The sequence below is a fragment of the Pleurodeles waltl genome, chromosome 8, assembly GCF_031143425.1.
Source record: "Pleurodeles waltl isolate 20211129_DDA chromosome 8, aPleWal1.hap1.20221129, whole genome shotgun sequence".
In the NCBI taxonomy this organism is placed as follows: Eukaryota; Metazoa; Chordata; class Amphibia; order Caudata; family Salamandridae; genus Pleurodeles; species Pleurodeles waltl.
In genome coordinates, this window is record NC_090447.1 from 1,346,156,010 (window position 1) to 1,346,182,527 (window position 26,518).

The following is a 26,518-nucleotide window of genomic DNA, read 5'->3' on the forward strand; positions in this document are numbered from 1 at the left end:
CCGCCCCGGAAAAGGTGGCGTACTGGTGAGTTGGAATAGTGTGGGCGGTACATTGTCTCCCGCCTGTCTGTTGGCGGTGACCGCCGCGCTGTTTGTTTGTACCGCCGTGGCGGTCGGAGTGTTAAGGTGGCTGTCTGTGTTGGCGGTTCCCGCCAGGCTCAGAATCCCATTTTTTTTACCGCCAGCCTGTTGGCGGGTTGGCCGCCGCTTTAACACCGACCGCCAGGGTTAGAATCACCCCCTTAGTCTCTTTTTTGGATGTTTTTCTTTACCGGGACGAACCACGAAGTCAGGCCGGGTCGCGGTTGAGGCAAGCCGGCTAGAATTTCTGCGTCGGGTCGGTCACTTTATGGAGCTTTTTTAAAAAAATTCTCCAATCTTTTCCAAACTTCTGAGGCTTCACCCAGATGTTCTTTTAAGGTTCTTTTGGGGTCCACAGCTCACCCCAAGGGTCCAGAAGTTCTGTGATGGTCCTTGGGAAGTGTGGACTTCAACTCCCAGAATGCACCTGGCGCAAACTCCTTTTTGGCCACTGGACAGTGGTCAGCTGGTCACTTTTTCAGGAGTTGGTGCAGGGGACTCTGGATAGCAGTATTTCACCTGTAGCAAACAGGGAGTCCCTCCTTGAACCAGTGGAAGCCAGGCAAAGTCCTTCTTGTGGTGAAGCCCAAGTGTGCAGCTGGTGCAGTCTTTCTGAGTGCAGGGTCCAGGTGCAGGCCAGGGGTCCAGCAGGGCAGTCCTTCTTCTTCTTTAGTTCTTTTCTTGTTGATTTCTGGAGGGGATCTGAGGCGTGGGTGCAGGTCTGCCAGTTTTATCCTTGCTCCTGGGTGAAAAGCAGGGGGGCCCTGGTTCTCCAATCAGGGACAGGGTCGTCCCCCTGTGATGACCACTTCCTGGGAAGTGTGGCAAAAATCCATCCCAGAAGGCAACAGTCTCTAAAAATCCAACATGGATGAATCTGATTTTTGGAGGTTACATCTGGCTGAGCCCACCCACTGGTGTGGCTAAAAATCATAAACACACCCCTCTCCTGCCCTCTCCTAATCTAATCAAGGGGGCACCTAATTGGGGGTGTTGCTGGGTGCTGCAAATGTCCTTCTCTGCCTTTGAAGACCAGTTTGGCAGCCCTCCCCCTTCCTGCCTCACCATCTGCTGAGGGGAGATTCTCTCCCCCAAGCACATTCCTTTGTGTGAAGCCTGGCCACTTCACACCTCATCAAGGCAGCCTGGCAGAAGCTGCTGCAGGCTGGCCAATCAGAGCACAGCAGCAAAAACAATGCAGAGCTGAAATTGGCAACTTTTTAGGTAAAGTCTAAACTTTTTACCTGAACAAGTTATATTAAATCCCACAACTGGAAGTTGTGGGATTTATTACCACAATTAATTTGATACCAAATTCTTGGTATGTAACATTTAAGGAGACTTTAAAATTTAAAATAGAGTCTGCCCATTCTAGCCTATGAAGGCCATTTACTTCAATGAGGGAAAAACGAATTTGGCTGTTTTTACCTCACCAGGGCTTATAAATCTATTTTTATAAAGTCCCTGCTTATATTTACATGGCACCCAGCCCTAGGGGCACATAGGGCACACCTTAGGGGTGACTTATATGTAAAAATAAGGTAGTTTAAGACTTTGGAAGTACCTTTAATTCCAAAGTCAAATTTGCATATAACTTTAATTTAAAAGCAGCCAGCAAGGCAGGCTTGCTTTTAAAATGACACTGGGCACCTCAGCAATGCACCTAGGTGTGCACCACCTATGCTGTGGTCCCTAAACCTACATGCCCTACCATATACTAGGGACTTATAGGTAGGTTAACTTAGCCAATTATAATTAGCCTAATTTGCATATCCATTTTACACAGAGCACAGGCCCTGGGACTGGTTAGCAGTACCCAGGGCACCATCAGAGTCAGGAAAACACCAGCATAAAGTGGAAAATGGGGGCAAAAAGTTATGGGGCCTCTGCAATCAGCCCCAGTTTCTCACACAAAGGATCTGGAGCAAGCGTGCTCCTCTCGGCGCCCCCGAGGCACCTCCCGCTTCTGGGAGCGTCCCCGGGGCACCAGCCGCCTTCGGTCCTGCAGGAAGCCTCCCGGCGGCTCGGGAGCAGCTTTCCTCACTCGCGCACCACATCGGGTGTGGGTGAGTGTTTCCCTCGTGCCCCCGGAGGGGTCAGAGTCTTCTTCCACCCCAAGCAGGACTCGGGGAAGGCGCGGGGAGCGCCCCCCTTCCCCGGTCGCTGCGCAAGGAGCGGGCCGCTCCTCTTTTTGGACAATTTGTTCTCCCGCTGCAATAGGGAAGGGAGACCTCGACGAAGGTCCCTTCCTGCCTTTTTGCCCACTTAATTGTCGCTGGGCCACGCCCGGCCCCCACCCCACGGACAGGGTGTGAGGTGGCCGAGGCAGGCCCCCCACCAAGAACGTAGGCCCCCGGAGGGGCTCGTTCTTTATCACGGTATAGAGGTTGCAGACCGCCCATCTCCCCCACAGACACTGCGTGGCCCCCGTGTTGCGCATAGGAGCGCCGGGGGCCCCCGTGCTCATCTTTAGGCACTGGAAGTGCCTCTTCAACCAGAAAACAGGTACTTTCTAAGGAATCTAGCCTCTTGGAGCCTAGTACAGACTTTTGGTTGTTTAGCTTTCCCACCTGTTGTCTGTTGCTGCATATATGTGCTAATGTTCCTTTTTATGGGCATGTCTAGCTGATATGTAATTGTATGACTTGTGATATATTCTCTAATGTTCCTTTTATTTAGGGATTGTTCATGACAAGTGCATATATCTTTTACTATAATTCCTGACTACTGCTTATGTTGCAGAATCCTGAGTACTTACGTGTTCTAATGTGACAACTGCATATTCTTGTATTAGTAACTTGTGTAACATTCTGACAACTGCTAAGGTAACAGGGCATTACTTACGTGTAATGTTGGTCTAATTATGTTTTGTGCAATACAGATTATTTTTACATAGCTCAGTGTTGTGTTTACTTTGTGATGTACATTTTGAGTCAGGTGTGTTGTGTGTGTTGTGCAAACGCTTTACACATTGCCTCCGGGTTAAGCCTGACTGCTCGTGCCAAGCTACCAAGGGGGTGAGCAGGGGTTATCTTGGACGTGTAACTCCCTAGCCCTGACTAGAGTGGGTAGGTTCTACCTGGCTGAGGTGCATACCCTAGCCAACCAGAAACCCCATTTCTAACACAGGGGTAATGTGATTTCAACCCAGCAGTAGTCCACTGCATCCTCTGAGTACAATTTGTCATGGCTGTCATATGCCTTACCATGTATTGAACATAGCCCATCATATCTATTGTGTTGTTGGTATGAGTACATTTGTATATCAGACATAACAATGTGGTACACCCACAAATATGTGTTAGAACATATATGTACACTCATGGTACACATGTTGTTAGACCTGCCATCCTTGGCATGGTCTCCTCTGTCTTTTTTGCCGCCACTTCCCATGTTTTGACTGTGTGCTGGACTCTGTTTTTGCTGTTTTTGTTACTCTGGGCACTTTACCCCTGCTGAACAGTGCTGAAATGCAAGTGCTTCTGTGTAAATTATGTGTTTAATTTGCTTAGCCCTGATTGGCATATTTGATTTACTGATAAGTCCCTCGTAAAGTGCACTAGAGGTGCCCAAGGCCTGTAAATCAAATGCTACTAGTGGGTCTGCAGTACTGGTTATACCACCCACATGAGTAGCGCTGTAAACATGGGTCAGACCTGTCACTGCAGCGTCTGTGTGGGCAGTTTTATGCTGCCAATTTGACCAGGCAAGTGTACGCACTTGCCAGGCCTAAACCTTCCCTTTTTCTACCTGTAAGAAACCCTAAGGTAGGCCGTAGGTAGCGCCATGGGAAGGGTGCAGTGTATATTAAAGGTGGGACATGTACTGGTGTGTATTACATGTCGTAATAGTGAAATGCTGCTAAACTCAGCTTTCAGTGTTGCAAGGCCCATCTCCCTTATAGGTTAACATGGGGGCTGCCCTTAAATTATATTTAAGAGGAGATTCCCTTTGGGGGCAGATAGAAATGTGGAGTTTGCTGTCTCTGAGCTCACAATTTGAAAATACATCTTTTGGTAAAGTTGTTTTTTAAATTCTCAGTTTGAAAATGGCACTTTTAGAAAGTGTGCATTTTCTTGTGTAATCCATTCTATGACTGTGCCTGTTTGTGAATTCCCTGTCTGGGTCAGTTTGACAGGTGGGCTGGTGTGAATTCCCTCTAGACAGTGAGACAAATGGATCTGGGGAGTAGCCTGCATATCCTGATGGGCCATAGAGTGGAGGGCGGAGTGGGCACTTCCACCTGAATGGTCTGTGCCTGCCCTTATACAAGGCAGTCTCCAACCCCCTGGGCTGAGCCTGGAGCCGGACCTGGGCAAGGCAGGATTTTGTGAACAACAGACTTTCCTTTGAAGTTTGACAAAGGAGTATAAGTAGTGGACCCAAAACCCTACATTTTTAGATTTCTTCAAGGATTCAAGAAGAAGCTCTGCCAAGGAAAACGGATGAAGAGCTTAGGAGAAGTGCTGCCCCTGCCTGTGACTGTGCTTTGTTGGGCTATCCTGCATTTGCTGCTTCTACCTGCAAAAGGGGACAAAGACTGGACTTTATTGTGCATTCCTGCTTGAGAAGAATCTCCAAGGGCTTGGCTGAGCTTGCCTCCTGTTGTTGAAGTCCCAGGGCCATCAAAGACTTCTCTCTGCCAGAACCTAGACTCTCTAGTGAGACTCCTGCCCTGCTAAGTGGTGTCTCATTTAGTCCCTGAGTCCTTGAAGGATGAAGTTGGAGAAAAATAACAGAAATCCACGCAAACACCACAGTGCAGGGAAATTTTCGATGCACCTTCCACAATGCAGCAGATAACCAACACGCCGCCGGCTTTGTGGCTAAAATCAGTGCTCCATCTGCATTGCAGCTGGACGATCGATGCAACACGGCTGGAGAAACAATGTGCAACACCCTCTTACGGAGGATAATAATGACGCAAACCCCACGCAACGTGGTTTTCTGACACCGTACGACTGGATTGCAACACAAAATCGCTGGCTGTGAAAGATCAACGCAAAACCTGCCCAGATCTGAAGTGCCCCGTCTGGAAATCGACACATCGCTCTCTTGCGAGGGAGACAAACGACTCATCGCTGACCTGACCGGAGAAGGAAACAACTCACGGCTTTGCTTGCGAGTAAGGAACCGACGCATCGCTGACTTTTCTGACGTACGATCACCCGGGCGGCTTTATTTTTGACGCAAACCAGGTACTTTTGTGTAACAACAGCATACTCACTGTTTTCTAAGGATGAAAACTCTTATTCTTTTGAAAATTCATATCTTGACTTGTGTATGTTGGATTTTTGTTGTTTTGGTCTTGATTGATTTAGATAAATATTAACTATTTTTCTAAATTGGTGTGGTGTCCATTTTCTAGTGTTGTCACTGTATTACTGTGTGTGTTGGTACAAATACTTTACACATTGCTTCTGGGGTTCAGCCTTTCTGCTCATGCCAAGCTACCAAGGGGGTGAGTGCGGGTTAACCAGGTTTGTTTCTCCTTTACCCTGACTAGAGTGAGGGTCTCTGCTTGGACAGAGTGCAAACTGACTGCCAAACAGAGACCCCATTTCTAACACACGTGCTAACTTGTATGGGATGCAGTCTAGCTACACATGCACATATGCACACGGTATCAGTCATCGCATGCATCACATGCATAAACAAACATATAGGTTGAACATACCAATATCACCATTAAGATATGATTGGACATGCACACACATGTAACCATGCCATACTGACAACATAATTGCATAGCCCCGCTTACATGGTATGTGAATCTGGGTGCACTGTAAGCCTTCATAATCAATTTCCACACCATCCCGTCATGCGTCAAACTTTTTAGATGCAAATGGCAAAATTCCATACTCCACAAGCCCCTACCTGTCAATCGCACAGCCACAGGCCTTGCCAGTCTGTATGGGAAGGAATACCATGAATGACCATCATTCGTCAAAAATGTTGGACGCATACACCTAAACTTCATACTTTAAAAAGACTCTTGGCCCCTGAGTATCAATCACAAGTCCACAGGCCTTGTCAGGCACAATGGGAAAAAATTGACGCATGAACGTTACACGAAAAAAATGACGCATAACTGAAAATGAGACGCACATACCCAGGAAGTGAAACAGGACAGCCTACCTGCATACATGGCACAGTGAGTTAACTTTCACGTCACAGTCTTATTGTCTGAGGCTGTATGAGGGTGAGTTGAGCTGGTGTTGTTGGTGGATTGGAGTTTTTGGAGTGTTTTTGTGCTCTGTCCTGTTGCTGTTGTGTCTTTTATGTATTTTAATCAGTCTTTTTTTAGTGTATTTGTACTGTATATGTCACTGTATTATGGGGTGTTTATCTAGGGGTAGGATAGTTTATTGGGTATTTGGGGCAGTTGGGGTACTTTTACCTCTATTTTTTTTCTGCAATTACATTTGCAGTATACAAACACTGCATGATGTCTGGGAAAGGGAGGATGTCGAAGATGACGGCTGATGAGCTGGTGGGCTTTATATGGCTTGTGCCGCATTACCTGCCAGTCATGCTTATATAGGTGGCTGGGTTATCCAGAGCTACCCCACAGAGGCCAGGAAGCTGCGGTGAGGTGAGGTGCTCCACAACCTAACAAGAATATTCAGAGCTGGGTGCAATGACCACCAACGTATCACTGTTAGGCCTACAAGATCTCAAGGGAACAAGACCTACTAGAACCCCTGGGGATTGAGATTGGTGGAGCAGTTGGTAAGTATCCCATTTACATTGCAACATCATTATTTGCATGTGCATGACAGGTGGTGTTAAGGTTGAGTGCAGCATGTTTTGTCAAAGGATCTGGACATGTAGTATTGTGCCTGTATTAAGAGCCCCAGTGCCACCTTAGGGCTGCCATTGTAATTAACATTTATGAAGCAGAGCCAGGGCAGAAATGCCATCTTCCCTGCGCAATCATAACAAAGTGGCGTGATGCATACATAGCTCCGCAGTTTAGACCAGCACAACATGAGGCCTGCGCCAGGCATCATGTGTTGGAGGGTGCCCTGCACCTGTTAGGGGGGCTAAAATATATGCCTCTGGGAAATATGAGACATTTCCTATTGCCATATTTCCTACACTTTGAACGGCTGCTCAGAGCAGGTGTTATAAGGGAGCATACGGTTGTATATGATGGGCCCCTATGTACTCAGCAGATGTCCTGCTAATCTTTTTGTTGCTACTCTTGCTGAGTACATCATTTGCGTCCATATAAATTGATGCAGTTGCCCCCTACCTGCACCAGGCTGTGCCGTATTTCTCATAAGGCGCACACATGGTGGGGGAAAGGGGTGCACCAACGGCCACAAGGAGCCTAGTGATGCACTTGGTGCAGAACCACGTTCCCTTAATCTGCCCCTTTGTGTCATTGGTCAATACTATTTAAGGGAGTTCGACCATGTACTAGGTCCAGACTACTAGCACTTTCCTCTTCCTGTACATTGTGTATCACAAACACCCCAAAATATGTCTATTAATCTACACACATGTGCTGATTTTGTACCACAGGTCTGCTGCGTCTTACTGACAGTATGTGACTGACTGATTATAGATGTTTGACAGTTGATCTGATCTACCACTAGGTTGACTTGCTCAATCAGCCTAACACGTTGATTTCAAAACTGTCGGCCCAGAAATGCCCAAATATTACATAGCTATGTTTTCCTTTCATGTATTGCAGGTGGACCTCCACCCTAAACCAGTGGAGAGGTGTCCAGACTTGAAGACAACAATGCTGCCAGGAAGTGTCACCTTGTGTGCCGTATGTCAGTCTGATAATGTACAATACAATGAATAAATGTTTTGTATTACCAATGCTATGATATCATTAGGGTTAGGATGGTGACATCATGCCTGATGCAATGATCAGCATTAAGAATGGCTTGATTGTTGCACAAGTGACAACAGGTGCTGCTATTGAATTGTGGGTGTCAGAAAATGGAAACAATGGCCACATATACATTGATGTCAATCACAATAAATGTCAGAGCAACTGTTTATGTGATTAGCAGGCCTGTTGGCAACAACTTTGTCACAGCACATTTGACAGCACCTTCTGCCACACATAGCTTACAGTTATTCACGAACGGTACAGATGAAAGCAATGTATAGAGGTCCCTAGGGGGCATCTGTAGGAGACACATGCACCACTGGTGCCTCAGGACCCTTCAGATATAAATTGAGGCAACATTTGTGCAAGGAGCCACATTTTGCTGGGCAAGTCAATAGAGTACAGAGTTAGTATACAACTGAGCTCTAGATGTTTGTGGAAAATGTCTATGGATTATAACAAACTAGATCTCAGCAGATTTACCAACATAGTTTTGCCATCATGATATTTGTGAGTGATCCTGGTGACATCACATGTACATATGATGTGAATGCTGAGTGTGTACCTGGTACTTACCTGGTATCTGACATGCATGTACACATGTTGTTCAATAGATACGAATACTGTAGCACCACCCAGTGCAGTGGCAATCTTACTGTATCCCTAAGGGTGCCCACACAGTTACCATGTGTATGCAGCATTACACAATTTGCACAACATAGCACAGGGTAGGGGGCAATAGTTACATCCTCATTATAACATTGGTGGTCAATTGACCGCCACGCCGGTGATAGCGATAGTACTGCTGCCAGGCCGGAGACCGCCAGATTATGACCATGGAGGTGATCCCTCAGATAGACAGCCAATGTACCACCCTAACCACAAGTACGGTATGACCACTAAACACGGAAGTAGCAATCTCCAAGCAGGAGGAATACAAGGGTCCACCCACCATATTATGACACAGCAGACCACCAGGATTTCCAGGGCATTAGCAATGACACCAAAAGCCTGGCGGTAACACATAAGGAGACACTCACCTCCGGGGACACAGAGGAGTCTGTGGCTGCCATGGAACCAGAACTGGAAGTCTTCCTGATGCTGTACCACACTATGGCAGTCCAGGAGCACCAACGACGACAAGGACAACATTGGTGAGTACAGTTGTCTAGCACACAAAGGGGGGAGGTGACAGTGACACACACAAACGCACAACACACATCATACACACATACCACACACCCAGAACTATCTGCAGAGTAAAACAACAGCAAGAGAACCCAGGAGCAAAGAAAACCAGGACACATACCTTTGGTGCAACCACTATAATTAGGTGGGAACAACGACCTCAATTGTAGAAAGAGTGACCTTGAAATATTAATATGTACAGAAAGGGCCAGTCCAAAGTTTCTAAAGGCCACAGGCCAACATCTAAGGCCCAACTTGAGTCCAGACAGCTCACTCACTCCACTGGGTAGGGCCTTCATGGAGATGGTAGGCAGGTACCTCAGGGGGCAAGAGGCAGTGGGGCAGTGTGTGGGGGGTTTCTTCGTAGGGTGGTCCTTGGGCTTGGTTTTTGGAGGGGGCTCGTCCTTGCCCTTCCGTTTAGTTGGCAGAGGTGTGGGCTTGGGAAGGGTGCCAGAGTGCTACTCTTGTGCCCCTTAGTGGCAGCAGAAGTATCAGGGGGAATATGGCTTGATTTTGTGCTGGAAGACTGGGCTGGGGGAGTGGGCTTTTCGCTTACGGGCAGGATAGGGGGAGGAAAGAGGTCAAGGAGGGAAAGGAAAAGCTTCTTAGGACCAGTATGGCAGGCTGTAGGAGGAGATATGGGAGTGGAGGTAGAGGGAGTGGTTGTTGGAGAAGAAGGTGTGCTGGACTTGGGTGCAGGTGCATGGACAGAGTGCATGTGTGAGGTGAATGGCAGTTGGGGGTCTGAGTGTGAGCGTTTGCATGTCTATGGAGGGGCAGACAAGGTGGGGGAGGACAAACAGGACGTGTGGAAGGATGTTGTGGTGTTAGTTTTGAGAGGGGGGCTCTGTAGTGGACTGGCTGTGGGATGGGGTAGCCGACTGACTGGTGATCCCAGGTGGCCAGGAAGTTCATCCAGATCCAGAGCTCCTAAGTTGCTGTCATTACTGGGGGCATCTTCTGGTGGGGGACTTGGAAGCCGTGGCACCTCCTCGCCGCTGACATTGGCTGGGAACCTCTGGGGATGTAAGTGATGTGTTAGGGTTCTTGTCTGTGACATATTCCGCATTTCTACCTTTCCCAATGATATTGGTGTTGTCCTTCCACTTTTGGTAGTGTTTGGTGATGGATGGTGCAATTGGTAGTTCTTCATGCTGTGCATGCATTGGTGGTGGGTGTGCATGCAGAGCTGGAAGGGATGTGCTTGCAGTGTGTATGGCATGCAGGGATTGACATTTAGATGTGGTAATTGGGGTGGAGCACTGTGTGAGATGGAGTTGGGTGAAGGGAGTCAGGGTGAGGGGGTGAGATGGTAAGCAGTTATGGGGGTTGATAGGTTGTAAATGGTGATTCAACAGTGTCCAGTCCTCGGGCTACTCTAGTGAGTCCCTCAAGTTGCAGTACTGCCAAGACTTGCTCTTACCATGCTGTCAGCTGTGGGGGAGGAGGTGGGGGTCCACCGCCAGTTCTCCTGATGGCGAGCTGTTGCCTTGCTGCAATGGAACGCACTTTCCCCTGTAGGTCATTCCACCTCTTCCTTGTGTCATCCCTTGTGCGTGGATATTGTCTCATGACGTTCACCCTGTCCACGATTCACCGCCATAGCTCATCTTCCTGGCTATGGAGATCTGCTGTACATGTGCTCCAAACAGCTGTGGCTCTACTGTGACTATTCCTCCACCATGACCCGCAACTCCTCATCACCGAAACAGGGGTGCCTTTGTGGGGACATGGGTGTTGTGTGGTGTGTCTGTTTTGCAAACGGTGATGTGTGATGTGGTGAAGTGTGTGGTGTGTGGTGCATGAGGGATGAATGGATAGTTGTGGTATGTGTGTGCAGTTGTCTCTGGGATTGGTGTTGCAAGTTGTGGCAGTCTTCTTGTGTTTGCAACGGTTTGTGGGTGTTGTGGGGGAGTGTTTTATAGTGCCGTTGGTGGGTGGGTGTAATTGTGTCAGGTTTGTTTTTTTGTTCTGGCCAATTTTTTCTTGTTTTGTATTTGTCTGGCCATTCCCGCCTTGGTGGTGTGCACCGCCAATGATTTACCACTTTTGAATGTCCGCTGTGGTGATTGGTGGGTCAATATTTTGAGAGCATTGTTTTGGAGGCATAACGGTATGGGTGGTAGGTCTGACAGTTTATCGCCTTCAGTGGGTCTGTGGATTTGTGGTTGTGGCTGTTTTCTGTCGGTTTTGTGTGCATGTGTCATAATCTGGCAGGGAGATGTTCGCCTCTGTGGCGGTATGTTGGCGGCACTCACTGCAGCGGTATTCGGTGTTTACCGCCAATGTCATAATGAGGGCTATAATCTGTAGACAACTTTGATGTGCTGTTGGCCGACCTTTATGGGGAATTTGCATTATTTGTACATGTGGACACATCATGAGCAATGGTGTGCCCCATTGTAACGTATGCTCAGACCAGGTCTTCAACCAGGACACTTAAATGAAGCTTTAACAAACCTTAGAATAGCTGGTGGGAAGTTTCCAGCCCCCCTATCAGATGACCCCCACCTTGCATCCATAATGCCTGGAGAAGGCTTGATGTAGCACCAGGAGTGTCAAATTGGTGATTTGCATACAAAGCCCCCATATTGACAATGGCACAGGAAATCTAGACTTGTTGGGCCACGTGATCCTCACTAGTTTGTTAACAGAAATGTTGAGCAAGGACACAGTAGTCCACTTACCTCTGGGCCCCGATGGTCAACGATGAATAGCCATTATCCTAGTGACATGCACAAGATACCTTAGTATCCCTGGTAGGAAATAGTCGTAGATTTGGAGTAAGTCATTCCTGAGGAATGTGTGGTGGACTGCATGTGTCTTTTGCAGATTCTGTGTACATGACATGTCTGTTCTACCTCCACCCAATGCTGTATTTAATGCTTTATTCTCTTCATTTTTCAGCTGCCAATATGACACCAGCAAAACAACATGCATTCCACAAAAGGCCAGACAAATACAGGCATATATTGGATGTGAATGCCTCGTACCAGAGGATGGAGAGGAGGTTCCAGAAGAAAAAGGCCACAGGGGCATGGTGTGCTTTCCCACATGGGGGACCTCTGCAGCAGCCACAAAAAAGCAGGTCACATTGAGGAAAACATCAGGGATCCAGGAGGCCTCTGCCAGTCCAACCCCCTTCACTTCAGCTGTACCTGACACAAGCCAGGCACCCATACAGCCACCTGCTGCAGCTATCACACTGTTGCGTAGGTTTTCATTATCCTAATGAGACCACTGGATTTGAGCAGCAGAATCACCTGAATTGTGGGTACAATTCCACACCATGTGCCACCTGTTGGTGTAATCCAGCTTTTCCGGCTAACTAGCAGTGCCTCATCTCCACCAGAGAGTGGGGATGACTGTGGCAACTGGGCGCATGACAGAGAGGATTTCTTAGGGAAATTGTGGTCAATAAGATCTCATCCCTTCATCTCAGTTACATTAGTCTCACACAGGCAAAGACAAACAGAAGCAGAGTATAGTTGAACAAGGTTTATTGAAGTAACTGCATCCTAGATAAAATTGCAATAACTAGGGTGACAAAACACACTAAAAGCAAAATTGTGACAAGGAGAGTGAAACACAAAAACAGTCCCACCATACTGTCACTAGGAATAATATATATGTACTTCCTACTTAAGCTATGTAAGAGCACAGTCTGATAAGCCTTAATCCGCCCTTCAAGTTTCCCCCCTGGGAAGACATCATCCCCCATACCTGAGTGAGGATGTCTGTTGTCTAGAGAGACACAGGGGGTCATTCTGACCCCCGCGGGCGGCAGAAGCCGCCTGCCTGGCGGGAACCGCCAGAAGACCGTACCGCGGTCAAAAGACCGCGGCGGTCATTCTGACTTTCCCGCTGGGCTGGCGGGCGACCGCCAAAAGGCCGCCCGCCCGCCCAGCGGGAAAACCCCAGCAACGAGGATGCCGGCTCCGAATGGAGCCGGCGGAGTTGCTGGTGTGCGACGGGTGCAGTTGCACCCGTCGCGATTTTCAGTGTCTGCCAAGCAGACACTGAAAATCTCAATGGGGCCCTGTTAGGGGGCCCCTGCAGTGCCCATGCCAGTGGCATGGGCACTGCAGGGCCCCCCAGGGGCCCCACGACACCCGTTCCCGCCATCCTGTTCACCGCCAGAAACAGGATGGCGGGAAGGGGGTCGGAATCCCCATGGCGGCGCTGCTTGCAGCGCTGCCGTGGAGGATTCCCTGGGGCCGCGAGAAACCGGCGGGAAACCGCCGGTTTCCCTTTTCTGACCGCGGCTGTACCGCCGCGGTCAGAATGGCCCCAGAAGCACCGCCAGCCTGTTGGTGGTGCTTCCGCGGTCGTTGGCCCTGGCGGTCCATGACTGCCAGGGTCAGAATGACCCCCACAGTCCCAATAGAGGCCAGGGATTCAGCAGTATAAGAAAGCAGTTGTAACAAAGACAATCAGCATGCAGTTGTGGTCATCTGGCTGGAATCTCCCTCTAATGTGTATGGGACAGAGAAGTGTTTTATAGTAAAACAACTGAGAAAGGGTCCTCACATGAGGAGAAGTATGTTTTTGTGAATGTCGGAGGCACAGCGTACCACTTATTTTGGCAACCCTATCTAACTGCAGCCTTGAGGAGAGCACAAAGTGAAATGAATGCAGTTCTAAGAACGTGATGCTTTCCTAGGTGAAAGAACAACTAGATAGAGAAAATAAAACAACACTACAATTGTGACTAATGCTAGAAAAATAAAGCAATGCTGAATAAAATGTAACTGGGCTACAGTGCACAACAGCAGGCCTAGTTGGCTAAAATAACGCATCTAAAGCATAGATAACAGAACTATACAACAACACCTAACTTTGAAAGTGACATGAGAAGGGACATGGCCACCATGATGGCCTGATTGGAACATTTAGAGAAGAAGAATGCTAAGAACCACAAGTTGTTAAAGTACAATAAGAGAAAATTGAAGAAAATGTGAAGTGGCAGTGCCACAGCCTCCCAGTTCCTTCCCTCTCCCTTTTACAGTTGATAGTTTTTTATATTGGGTTTTAGATGGGTAGTGTTAGGTTAGTGAAATAGTGTAGGGTAGGCATGGGTTAGAGTAAGTTTAGTTGGGGGTGGCTTTTATTACTTTTTTATTTGGGGGTTGGGTGGGGGTTATGTTGAGGTATATATGAATAAACATAAAACAATAAAACAAAAAAATACAAGAAAATATATATTAGTTTAGGACACAGGTTAAGTAAGTACATGTGTAGCCGTAGTTTATGTTGTCCTACTTGTATCTTAAGGGGGGGTGATGGGACAATGTTTAGAGTGTGGTGTTACATATGTAAGATTAGTTCAGAATAGGTTAGATAGGTGTAGTTGTAAGTTACGTTATGTTAGTTTAGGTTAGTTTGGTGTAGGGTAGTTATTTTTAAGATAGGTTTAGGTATGAAGTTTTAAATAATTTTAAATAAATCCTGTTTGTATTAGACTATTTTTTCTCCATGTTGATTGAGTGTCTGTGTGTTCTCATGTGTGCACTGGCCAAGTAGGAGGAATGGCTTATGTTGTGCTTACTATCGTCATTTCCATGGATTACCATGTGCACCCCTTCCGACCAAGGAGCTGTCAGATTGGCTGCTAAATGACATTAACTAGTCCATACATTTGTCATCCACTGTTTCAGCCATTCACTTTATGTATGCATACTTTATTTTGGAGAAGTAAGTATAGACCTTCAACTGTCATTGGTGGGATCTTGCAGTATCATTGTTGGCAAGTGTGGCACAAATGACAACAACCACATTTGGGACTGTATCCTGTAACACTGACAGGTGCCCGTCACTGATTAGGTTAGCCTCTTCTGTACCACACATATTAGTTTTACTGGTACTCCCATCTGGGTAATTTACCATTGGCTTGCTTCTGAGCTATACATGCCATATGCCAACTTCCAAGGATTTCTGTTCAACCTATGTATTGTAACCCACAACACTTTCATTCACCTTTCTCATGTTAGGATCCTAGTGTATTGCTCTGTGTCTGAGAGTAATGCACTCATGTAATGATGTTCTGTACTCATTTTCATGGATTCACACATTGCAATCATTTAGTTGAGTTGGTGGATCACAGTAAACGCAGAAATGTTACATGTGAACAAGGTGTTTTATTTACAAATGCAAGTGTAATTTCAAATGCTATGTAATGTCCAGTTCACAGACCCCATGAGAGAACCTTAAACCTTTGCAGTACAATCAGAGTCCAGGGGTGAAGGACATGTAATGAGACATTGGTAGGAGAAGTGTGCATTAGTGAGGATGTGTCAAAAAGTGTCAATATGTAAGAATTGAGACAATGACAGTACATAGCAGACAAATCAAGTTGAGTGAAGAGAGCACATTTCATGCTGTCACAACAATGGCATGATCTTAAGCCCACAACAAAGGAGATACTGTCTAAGGGGCACAGACTGGTGCTACCGGGTGGTTTTCCTTGTGAATGTTGTTCCTTCCACATCTGCATCCTGTGCCACGGGTGGTGGTGTTGCTGAGGTTGGGGGGGCCACATATACATCAGGGGATAGAGATGTGGAGTCAAAGGTTGTGGCAGCTGCCATTTGTGGGAACACATAAGGCATTACTGCAGCAAGGAGTAAATGTTGATTTCTCAACACCGCAGCAACATCATGGTGATAGGTAGCCATGTTTTCCTTGAGGGAGGCCACTTACCACTGTATGGACTCCAGGGTATTCCGTACAGCCCCCAGTCTGTTGTCTATCATGCTGCTGCCACTTTGGGAGGGCAATTGTTGAAGCTGCTTCTTTATGACAGCAGCTATGTCAGTCAGGGTCTGCTGGATTCAATGTAGTGGGGAGTAGATGCCTCTGATGGCAGCTGAGTTGTCCTTAATTGGACTGAGGCACCTCTGCACTCCCTCTAGGGCTGGCTGCCATGGTCTCCATCCCCACCCTCACCTGCTTGGCCAGCTCCCGCTGGACTCCTACCACTGTCCTCTGGAAGGTGATGTTTGGGTCCTTGGAGTCCAGGGCTGTGTCAGTACTGGCTGGTGCTGTGTATTGGTAGCTGGGTGGTTCATGTGGAGACCCTGCAATGCTGTATGTCTTCCCTGCGACTGGAGGTGGTGTCTGGAGGGAACCTAGGACATCCTGGAGAGTCTCTTCATTGATGGTCAGCAGCTGGTCATCCATGACATCTGTAAAATCCAGGACAGGCAGATCTGCAGGAGATAAGGCATCATCCTCTGCAATGAGATAATAAGATGCCAATCTTGGATTGTGGTGGCTGTTGACATGGCACATCATTTACTTGCTATTGGAGGCTCAGTGAAATGTTACAGAGTCATGGTTATAGTTGTATATCATGTGTAAGATTGTGCATCACACATAGGTCAAGCTCACAAGGTATTTTGGGGCATATTTAGGTGCCCCTAGTGCCACCTGAGCGTTACTTTTCGTGATGCTCAGGTGATGTAATGCCCTGTGACGGTTTTACAATGTGGCGCTGAGTGACTTATTGTGGCTTAGGGCCATCTTGTAAAAAGGATCCCTTCACATGCAGCACTTTGTGTGGTAGGGGTGTGCAATAGGTGTTGCCATGGACAGGCCACAGCAACACCCATTGCATTTTGACAGTGCCTCAGATTTACGAGTTTTTGTAAACGAGAGGCCTTGCTAATATATTACACCTCCCCAGGGGTGGCACTGGCATGGCACAATGAAGTTATATACCATCTACTCTCCTCATTTTGAACTTGTTCCATGTGTGCTGCATTTAGCAATACACATCGACAGAGCTAATGGCCTTTTACAAAAGTTTTTGTGCAGAAAGGTGTTCCTTCCTGCACAAAAACAATCTCCCCCTCAATGCAACCATTCTTGCACTATGGTGTAAGGCTTGCTGCTTTGGCCCACGTCAGCTAATTGAGCTCCCGGACAGGGAGTGAGACAGGGGTGTCCATATTCTAATAAATACTGGCCACCAGTGAGTTTTTAAAATTACAGTGTGCCAAATTTGGGGAAGCGTGGTAAACTTCATTTCATATTACATCTGGCCCTTTGTGCTTGAATCCCACACACCTACTTTCTTTCAGGCTCCTTGTTCATGCCACTGACACCACAATGGCATGTAATTAGCCTTCATATTCACCATGGTGGACTTTGCCACAATAGAGTAATGTGTGTTGTCACTCTTTTGGTGCAATGATGCACTGGCACCATGAATGATGGGACTAGTACAGCAAGGCACAGGTAGGTCCATTGCATACAATGCTTTTGTTACATTCTCATCTGCCTGCAGCAGCCCCCACACATGTGCTAATTGGAAGGGACAATGCAATCATTTTGGATTGTCTGCACCATTAGAATGTCCCTCCCTAAATTTGGAATATTTTCTTACACACAAGATATCAGCAACAGGCATGTGTTGGTGTAAGGATGTTGAATGTGGATCAATGCATGCATTTTGTGACTTTGTAGATGTGGCACAAGTGGAACATGCAGCTTGGTTCCACCCAGGCCATTATTGGATTGATGACACAGTTGTTTTACGGGCTAGTGACATTGTGCCGGTAATGCAACATTGATGCCACTTGTGCCAGTTCTCACGCATGTTGATTGTACCATTAAGCAGTAGACCAACCATTCACAAAAGACACTATGGGCCTCATTAAGACCCTCACGGTGTTTTGACCGCTAGGGCAAATGTGGCAGTATCACTGCCAACAGGCTGGCGGAGTATACCACCAGATTATGAGTGTGGCGCTTTGGCCGCTGTCAACCTGCCACATCTCCATCAAACCGCCATGGAGGTATGAACCGCTGGGCCGGAGATGTACATCTCTGACCCGGCGGACCACAGCAGACCGCCAGCAGTATTATGAGCCGGCCTACCGCCATGGTTTCCGTTTCGGTAGCACTGCCACGAAAACCATGGGGGTAGGGCTACCGGTGACAAGGAATTCCTTCCTTGTCACTGGTAGATGGCTCCTCTAGCCCCCCAGCAAGCACCTGACCTCCTCAATACCTACACACAAAGCACCCTTACCATTCTTACACACATACGCCGCCACTGCCCTTCCCACATACATGCAAACACAAACCCACACGCACCATGCATACACCCATTCACGTCCAATTTAAGACACGCACCCACTCACACTCATCCATACACGCATTCACTCACACTCATCCACACACGCATTCACTCACACATACTGACATGCATTCAGACACGCATCCACACAAACATACTGACACACATTCAGGCACGCATCCACACAAACATGCTCACACGCATTCAGGCATGCATCCACACAAACATACTCACATGCATACTCACACGCATACACACTGACATGCAGACATGCACTCACAGCAACATTCGTACATGCATTCACTCACACACATACAACCACGCATACACCACAACACTCACAGACGCATTCACACATGCACACCCACATTCATACACACAGGAAGACACCACACACACAACACTGCCATCCTCCCGCCCTTCTCCCCTGTTAGACTCCCGACTTACCTTGTCTGGTGAGGAGGTCATCCGGCAGGCAACGAGAAGGGTAGGACACCGCCACACCGTATTAATGGTCTTGTCTTAATACAGCTGGCGGCGTCCTTCTGTTGGGGCAGTGCAGGTGGTAGCACTGGCCAGGCACCTCCGACCGGTCTTCTGGCGCCCATATCTTTAAGAAAAGACCCCAAAGTCATAATGACTGCTATATTTTGTCAGATGGTTAGATTGCAGCTACTTGCACAGCTGCACACATTATGTTCACAGACATGCCCATGTGTTCTATGTGTTTAATTTTGTGGCCATTCCCATACGGCACATGGATTTGTGTGCGAGTTGTTGTGGGTTCACCCTGTGTGGTTGGCGTTTCACAGGTTGCACACTTTAGACCTGATTTTTTCTCAAGCGGCACAGCGCAGTGCAGCAGCAATATGTGTTGCATGATGCTGCACCTGTTTAGAAACGCAGGGATGTGCCATGTTTACTGGAATACTGACACCCCTTCAATTCCCGCTGCGCAGATTTGTTCTCCTACACCAACGCAGGTATTGTTGCAGCATGATGAAAGGGTGCCTGCCTTGAGGGGATAAATTGTTTATGTGCAGGGAGGTGTCCCTTCCTGCACACGTACAAGCTGTTCTTGCTAAGGTAGCATTTCAATGTGTGCTGCAAGATGCAGCACACATGAGAAGGGCAATGAGACAAGGAGAAAGGGAAGCATTTTGGACTGTTTCTCCATCCTGACACCACAACTGGGGTGGTATTGACTTCAGTCCTATTCTCTTATGTACAACTTGTGTAGGATCAGGGGCTATGACAATATTCAATGGGTATTGTCGTAGCACAGCCACAGCCACACTAATTGCACATCACTTCCAGGAAATGTGCTGCATATTTACATGGTGGAATATAGCCATAGCGAGTGGCTTATGTCCACGTTGTGTATATGTTGGAGTGTATTGCGCAATCAAAGCATCTGTACAAGTGGGCCTTGGGTGGCGATGGAGTGCTTTGATTCAGTCCTGATGCTAACCTTTAGCATGCTTTGCGTGTGTCCTGTGTGCATCCCCTTCTGCAATTTGTGAGATTCCAGGTATTCCCTCCTGCAACTTACCCTGCATTTGTGTTTGTTCTTGGTAGTCTGCCCTGTCCTGCCCTGCGATTCCAGTGACCAGCTCCTCCAGGATGACCGCTGCAACCATCTCCTCCAGCTCATCCAGGTCCTCCAGTGGTGCAGGACTTCCACCTCCAATCTGCAGTGCTGCCTTTCGGTTTTTGGCCAGTTTCTCCTTAGTCCTGCACATGCAACCATGCCAGCACTTCTTGCAATCTGTGACATTCCACCTCAGCTCTGCCACACTGTTGACTTTGTCTACTATTGCCTGCCATATTGCATCTCTTCTACCGACTGGCAGTTTAGAGGTGACAAAGAGCTGATGTTGGTGCTCAGTCACCTCTCTGACCAGGATGCCATGCTCCTGCTCACTAAAGCGGCACTTCTGCTTCCTCTTCTCTTTGCTGGACCCTCCTGGCTGGTATTTGGGTGATCAGAGTCTCCCTGGGGTCTCTACTGGCCTGCAATCTCCATCTTGTCTTTCAAATTGTTTATTTTTTGCTTGTGATTTTTTTTGTGTGCTAATGCAGTTAAAAATGGCGCAAACCCATTTTGAGTCTAAAACACTGCCGCAAAACGGTCTTGCGCCACTTTTGCATCATTAGCTTAATTTTTCCTGACAGCATGTTGCAATGGTTGCCTTAATTTTTTTTACGCTACCCATTACTTCACGCCATTGTGCGTCACTTTTAAATATGGCTCATGGGTGGTGCCAGGGAATGACAGTAGCTCACTTTAACATTTTTGACGCACCTCTGCGCTAGCGCAGTTTGCATCATTTACCATAAATATGGGCCTTAGTGTGTCTTGATTAACAGCTATAGATAATACTTAGGTGGTGTACAACCATCTGTAGGTTAGCTCAATCTACTTCTAACTCTCAACATGTAATATACAACTAAACATATTCATATTTATTTATGAAATATTTATGGTTGACATAAAACATATTTCACATCATTTAACACATAATTTAGAGCAAATAGTATACAAGTCATCTTCAAGTATATATATATATATATATATATAGAGAGAGAGAGAGAGAGAGAGCGAGAGAGATAGATACACATTATTATACACATATATATATATATATATATATATATATATACACACACAAATATATAGGTAGTTATAGTTAGGACCTAGTTTATATATAAAAGGCATTTATTTACTTGCCTATGTCTATGGTGCTGCTTGACAAATCTTCACAGAACTTTGCAAAAATAAAGTCCCATCAGCTGCTGTCTGGGAAGGTTCAGGGAGATACATCCGGGGGGGGGGGGGCGAGAAAAAAGGGGGGTCCCAAAACACATTTTCCCTCTTTGTTTTTCCAGAGGGATTTTGAAGAGCCATAGCGCAAAAACTACTGGACGGAATTACAACCAAAGTTGGCAAGAAGGTAGGTCCTGGTCAAGAAAGAGTGCTCTTTTGTGTTGGTGTAATTCTGTTCAGGAGTTTTTGAGATATTAAGGGGAACACAAATTTGTATATCTAGGACGCAAAGGATTCGCAATCCCTCCTGATTTCATGCAGAGATCTGACAGAAGCTGTTGAAGTGTTGTCAGAAATCTTGAGTACTCGGCTTCAGCCGAGTCCAAAAAATTAATTAAAAACCAAAAAGGGCCAGGATATGCAAACCCTGACCCCTTGCTGTGATTGTGGGGATTTTTATGAGTGGAGACGCGCTGGATCCACGACTCCACTTGTAAAATAAATAAAAAAATGAAGCACAGTCTCCCACGCTTCGTTAGTCTAAAGCCCCCTTGTGGGCCAAGTCCCGGGGGCTTTTAAAAAAAAAGGGGGGGACCTCCTGTCCCCCTATGACCTCCTGGGGACCTCCACCTCCCAGGGCTTCCATGTAATATGCAGGGGTGTCTGGCCTGGGGACCACCACCTCCCTTGGGCATTGAGCAAATATTATGCGAGGGGGCCAGTGGCCCCCGCACTCCTGGTGACCAATCGCCTCCAGGGCAAAATGCACTGTATTTGTGGGGGGGATGCGTCCCACCCCGCTGCCCTGGGGACCACCATCCCTGGGGGCAAATATTTTTTAAAAAAGAAAGGGGGTCCCTATGGGACCCCCAAGTCACGGGGACCACGATACATGCAGGGGGCCCTTGTGTCCTAAGGTAGCTATAACGTACGCCCCTGCCATGCACAGGTTTTTGAAAAAAATTGTACTGCAAATATTACATTGATATTATCAACGATGTTATGAAAGATGGCATGATTGCCGTAATTTGTGGGGTAATAGCCAGTGCATAGTGAGGGCGCAAGTTATAGTTACCTTAGAGTACGAGTTATAGTTACTTGAGGTAACGCTAACTATAACTGGTGAATTTCTATGTTTGATATAGTTAAAATCTGAGCCTGGCTATAAAGTCCCGGTAACCTTTGTTTTTTTGAGTGAGTATATATATATATATATATATATCCATATATATCCACATATATATATACATATATATATATATATATATATATATATAAAACTTGGAGATATGTTTAAAGAGCTACTGTAGTGGATGGCACCATAAGTGCTGCAGGCCCACTAGCAGCATTAAATTCACAGGTCCTGGGTACATAATTCCCTGCACAATGAGCCCACTGCACAACACTCTGAGCCTCATTATGACCGCCTCCCGCCAAACTCTTTGAGTCAGAAGACTGCCACTCCAGTCCTCCTCCTGCTGGCCCTGTTAAGAGTTTCCCACTGGCCCAGCGGGAAACTCAACACAACACTGTCACAACGATGTGGCAATGTTGCGTTGCGTTACGTCGGTGCGACAGCACCCGTCGTGCTTTTCACTGCCTGTAAATCAGGTAGTGAAAAGCATGACTGGGATTTCCATGGAGGCCTCTGCACTGCCCATGCCAAGTCCATACAGACACAAATGATGGACAGAATGTGGAACCAATCAAACATTCACCCCCAGTCACAGATCTGGGTTTAATCCATCAATTCTTTTGCTCACCATGCCACCCCAGTTTGGACCCAGCTGAATGCAAATCAGTCTTGACGCTGTGCTCCAAATGCATAGGCAGTTCTGGGGCCCCCCATGGAGCCCCCAGCACCCCAGCTCCACCAGCCTTTGCATGACGGTGGAACTGCCATGCATAAGCTGCCAGACACGGGACTCGTAATCCCCAGGGCAGCGCCGCTTGCATCGCTGCCCTGGCAGATTAAGACCACCCGCTCCACCAGGCCTTTGGCTGGCTCAAAAGTGGCAGTGCTGGCGGTCTGACCGTGGTGTCTGACTACCACTGCGAGTGTGGCGGTCCTAAGACCGCCACACTCCTAATTAGGGCCTCTATGTTGTGTTGTACTATTTTGATGTTTGTTTGTACATGTTGTTCTTGCTCTTCATGCAATGGTCTATATAGCTTTCACAAGTTATAGTAGCATTAGATTTTGTTATTTCTGTACCAAAATAATACTTGTCCTAATGTACACAATTTCTGATTGAAATACTCCTTAATGGTAAAATAAATAAATAAAATACAATTCATATCGGTATTCAGTTCTTGGATGTCCAGGGTTGGGTGTAGATTGTGGGAGACAGCTATGCAGAAGGCACTGCCCTTTGCCTAGTACCTTCTGCTCATGAATGAAGGCTATCCGCAGCTAGTTCTGGTAGCATGAGAGCAGCAGCAAAAGACGATTCTTGGTAAGTTAATCATGTGGTAGTGGGGGGCAGGTTGTGACCCTGGCTTGCACCATGTGCCCAGTGCCAGTTGCATGCTACTAAATGACATACATAGTTGGTTCAATGGGTAAGAGAATGGGCATGTGGCATGTCTAAAGGTCATACTTTTTGTCTAGTGGCTCATGTTTGTGGATAAAATTGTTACTGAGCATATTCCGGGGAAGCACGTCAGTGACCACAATCCACCAATCCATCATCAGTGAGGCAGTGTTTACAAATTTTTGGAGTACAAACAATATCAACCAAGTCAAATTTAACACAAAATGAAGACAATGATATTTCTTCATATTTTTTTTAAAGGGTGAGAGCATCCAGCAGTCCATAGACTATGGCCCTCATTACAACCCTGGCGGTAAATCCCGCTTACCGCTGTGCTGAAGGCCGCCAACATACTGTGGCCAACGGCGGGAATCCGCTACAGGTATTACGACCCGCATCTCGTAATCCGCCACAATACAGACACCCACACAAGTCCGCCACACCAAAGGTCAGTGATAAACTGTCGATAGCAAAACCCACACCGTTAGGCCAACAAGAATACGTCCACACTCTCACGACCCACAAATAAACACGGTGGACTTTCAACCGTGGGAATCCATTGGCGGTACACACCGCCGCGCTCAAAATACACACACATTTACAAAACACAACCACATTGGACAATACCAAATACACACACCTGATACACATACACACACCACACCCACACACTCACACCACTATAAAACACACACCCACATTACCCACAATCCCTTACAATGACATTTTTGTGAAGAAGCAGAGAGAGAGAATAGCAAACACTACACCAGTGTGCACAAGCACACCACACCATCACACATACAACATCCACGCACCTCAAACAACACACACCAACACAACATTTCACACAGCACGACAAACATCACCTCACATATCACCCACACCACATCATGGCACCTCAAAGACACCCCAGGTTTTCTGAGGAGGAGCTCAGGGTCATGGTGGAGGAAATCATCCGGGTGGAGCCACAGCTTTTCGAATCACAGGTGCAGCGCACCTCCATTTCTAGGAAGATGGAGCTATGGCAGAGAATCGTTGACAGGGTCAATGCAATGGGACAGCATCCAAGAACACAGGATGACATCAGGAAGAGGTGGAACGACCTACGGGGGAAGGTGCGTTCCGTAGTTTCAAGACACCAGATTGCTGTACAGAGGAATGGCGGTGGACCCCCACCTCGTCCCCCACAACTAACAACATGGGAGGAGCAAGTCTTGGCAATACTGCATCCTGAGGGCTCGCAGGAGTAGCAGGAGGACTGGACTCTGGTAAGTCATATCTTAATTACCATATTCCCCACCCCACCTGCATTCCATCACATAACCCCACTCTCACCCTCACCCCCATCACTCCAACACCTCACATATGTCCCACTATCACAACCCACACATCCCAATACCAAGCCCTGCATGCAACACAAAAGCATGGACACCCATCACCAAAGCATGTCCAGTACAGATACCCACACAGACCCCAAAACACTAATCACACAAGGGCAAACACAACAATGCAAGCACAGGAGTAGAGGGTAAGTCACCCAATGCACAAGATGGCACACACAGATACAATAACTATGCATTTACACCCCAACAGGACCCATACCCAACGTCACTGGACAGGAGGTGCCAGACATATCCAGTCCCCCCCCAGAAGTGGCCCACAGTGACAATAGCAGCTCTGCATGCCTGGATCTGGATGACCAGCCCGGCCCATCAGGGACCTCTGGACAGTCGGTTCCCCTGCCACAGTCACAAAGCACCACAGAGCCTCCCCCCTCAGGAGACACCACCACAGCACCCACCCAGTGGGACCATCCCTCTGTCCCCAGGACACGTCAATCAGCAGTGTGTCCACCACTACAGGGACCCCAGGCAAACCCACCAACCCAAGACAATCAGGGACCTGGGGTCAGTGGTAGTGGGCACAAAGTTCAGGGGACAGATGCACAGGATAACAGGGAAGCTGGGAGGACTGCTGTGTGACAGGGGGAGACAGGCCCAGGGAACCCACTCTCCACGAGGCACTCTCCAACATCATGGGGGCATACCATCATTCCCAGGAGACCATGGTCACAGTACTGGCCATGTTTCAGGAGACCCAGCGGCTGCAGGAGGAACACTACCTGGGGATCAGGGAGGACTTGAAGTCCATCAACACCACCCTGGTCACCATTGCAGGGGTGCTGGCAGACCTGGCCAACACCATTAAGGACACAGTGGCACACAAATGGACCCCTGACACTAGCCTGAATGATGAACATCCCTCCACCTCCGACGGCGCTCGTGGACAGGAGGCCCCGCCACAGGAACAACAGGCCACCAGCACCCCACCCTCTGCAGAAGGAGAACCACCCCGCAAATGCTCCCTGAGATCCAGGAACAAGACAGAGAACATTGCCAAGACCCCTGCCAGGAAATAAGACTCTTCTGATTGTCACCCTTTTGTCCCACTTTGTCACCCTGACAACTTTGACCTGCCATCACTCCACTTTCTTTGCCCCCTTGGACAATGCACCTGTGAGAAAAAGAGACTGGAGTTTACCATTGACATTACTCCACCATCACCCCAGCCCATTGCACAGCCGCCTTCACTTATTAGCACAGAAATAAACACCTTTGAATCACAAATCAATCTGGAGTCAGTCTGTACTTTCACAAATGTGTAATTGCAACCTCTCTGAAATATAGCAATGTCAAAGTTCATGTTCACATACCAATTTTACACAGTTGTTGGGCAGCAGTAAACATAGCAGAGGGCACAAAGTGGGACCCAGATCTGTGAAATGGAAAGGCAAAGTGACATGTCAGGGACCATACACAGAGGTAAAAAGGCAGATTTATGCTATGTCCTACAGTAGTATGAGATGTGAGAAGCAGTGCCATCCTCTTACCTGTGTCTCACTGGAAGTATTGCATGATGATGTTGTTTCGGTTTTCTATATCTTCTTCTTCTGCCTCCTCTTCTTCACTGTCCACAGGCTCCATAGCTGCCACAAGACCAGCATCAGGCCCATC